Here is a 2,311-nt window from a genome sequence, read left to right on the forward strand (position 1 = left end):
GTTAGACCAAGTGAAGTTTTCCCACATGCCAAACATAATATTGACTTGACACATGAGTATGAAAAATAATCAATAAAAATGAAATAACAAAATCAGTAACAATCATTTTAAAGGGATGGATGAAACTGCATGTCAGAAACTGATACTTCTAGATACGATATGAGAGAGATTTTTAATGTTTTTCTTTAACTAGAGGTTCCTAACATTAAATTTAAAAGCATGAAGCTGATATTTTTAAAAGCTGTGTATTTTAATGAGGATAATCATTACTATATAAGACATCTTCTGTCTGCCTAATACGAGATACTGAAAGAAATCTAAGCGGTTAACATATGCTCCCTGCCCTGGACAGTTTCCCAACTTTGTTAGGCAATCAAGATGTGTATGCTGAAATAATTAGGCAGTGTCACTATAACGGGGCCATAAACAGTGATGTATTTGATAAATGCCATGCATCTGTAGAAAAGGAATGAGTGTGCTCAATCGCTCAGTCCTGTCTGACTCTTTTCGACCCCATGGACTGTAGCCTGCCAGGCTCCTCTGTCCATTGGGGATTCTCCAGGCAAGAATACTGGGGTGGTTGCCATGCCCTCCTCCAGGGAATCTTCCCAACCCAGGGATTGAACCCAGGTCTCCCACATTGCGGGCAGATTCTTTACCCTCTGAGCCACCAAGGAAGCCCAAGAAAATGAGTGGGTAGTCTATCCCTTCTCCAGGGGAACTTGATTCTTTACCAGCTGAGCTATCCAGGAAGCCTGGGAAGAGAAGGACTATATCATTGTAGCCTGGAAACATCTGTCCAGCAAAGAAGGTGGAATTTGAATTTGGCCTCCAAAATGCATAAAATGTGGACAAGTAAAAAAGAGCATTTCACCAGATAATTCTTTTCAAAGATAATTCTTTGAAATGTTATATAAATCACCAAAGTAGTCACTGAGGTCACCTGCCTTTTTCAAAAGATCCAATATTAGTGTTTGTCAAGATTTGTTTTCACAAATAGGATGAGCGTTTTATCTCCCAAGTAGTGAGGATGGACTTTTGTATCCAGCTACACAGTATGGGGTAGATTACAGCTAATTGGTCTGCTGGGTACCTAAAATCCCTCCTAAATGGTATCTTATCTCTGTGAGCAGTAGTCAACAGAGAAATGACAAAGGAGATTTCTTGAACAGTGGTGAGACTGGGTTTTACTGCCACCAGGGGGAGAGAGCACATAAAAAAGGCCAATCCTGGCACGAGTTTCTAAATCTTAGGAGCCCATGTCTAACCTACTCAGCTGGGGTCCCCAGGGTTGCAGTTTCTCTGCTAGCGTTTTTTGGGAAATAACCATATGTATGTATTCTTCTAAGCATTTTGAAGGAACTACGTGTAGGAGCTTTCTCCAATAAACTAACTCCCATATGAAAACTATTCTGATTTAATAATCTGTTCACACAGGCATCCTCCTTCTAAAAAGATATTTATTATGTGTGCCGAAGGTTTAAAATGATAGCTAAATCCCCAAATTTCGGAAGTAAAACGGGGGCACAAGAATCTGGCAACTAAATTACTGGTCTCAGATCACTCACCTGAGGTACCCCAGCACCGGGTCCCTGGATTTCCTGTTCTCAACTTGCCCTTAACAGCCCCCCTTCCGTTCTTTCCTAGCTCTGTCCCTAACCCACTTGACCCAGAGTTATTTTGGAGGCGGCACCGATTTCCTTGGCAGCCAGCCCCAAGGCCAGCCAGCTGCCCTCTTGACTGTGAACTCTGGACATTGCTCTCCCGGGCCAGATAAAGATTTGTTCTTTACAGGAAGGGATGCGTGAAAAATTCGAGGCATTTATCACCATGACAGAATTTTGAGCACTTATGTTCCAGACCCAGCAACTAAAATACATGAATTAGCTCGTGTAATCTTCATAAAAATATTCCGAGAAGCGGGTACTGACATTGCCCCCGCGTCACAGGTGAGGGCACTGAGGCCCAAGGCAGTTAAGCAACAGAGCTAATCCACGGTGGATGCGCCTTTCACCGAAGCTGGCCTGAGCCTGGGCGCGTACGCCTGCCTGCGCGTGGGCTGTGCAGACGGCGGCGGGATGCTGGTTGCATGGGGCCAGCGCGGACTCGCAGGGCTCAGCACACCAAAACACTTCCCACCTGGCTACCTCCAGGGCGGGGCCCCACCTTGCCCTCGCTTGCGGGGAAGCAGGTTACCGTGGGCCGCGGCCGGCACGTGACCCGCGGCGAGCGGAGCGCGGCGGGGGCGGGGCCTGGCGGGAGCCCCGCCCCATCCCGGGCCAGTTAACTGGCTGCTCCGACGCGGGCGCCC

Source organism: Giraffa tippelskirchi, chromosome 11, assembly GCF_054371585.1.
Source record: "Giraffa tippelskirchi isolate mGirTip1 chromosome 11, T2T-mGirTip1v1.2.pri, whole genome shotgun sequence".
NCBI classification, from domain to species: domain Eukaryota; kingdom Metazoa; phylum Chordata; class Mammalia; order Artiodactyla; family Giraffidae; genus Giraffa; species Giraffa tippelskirchi.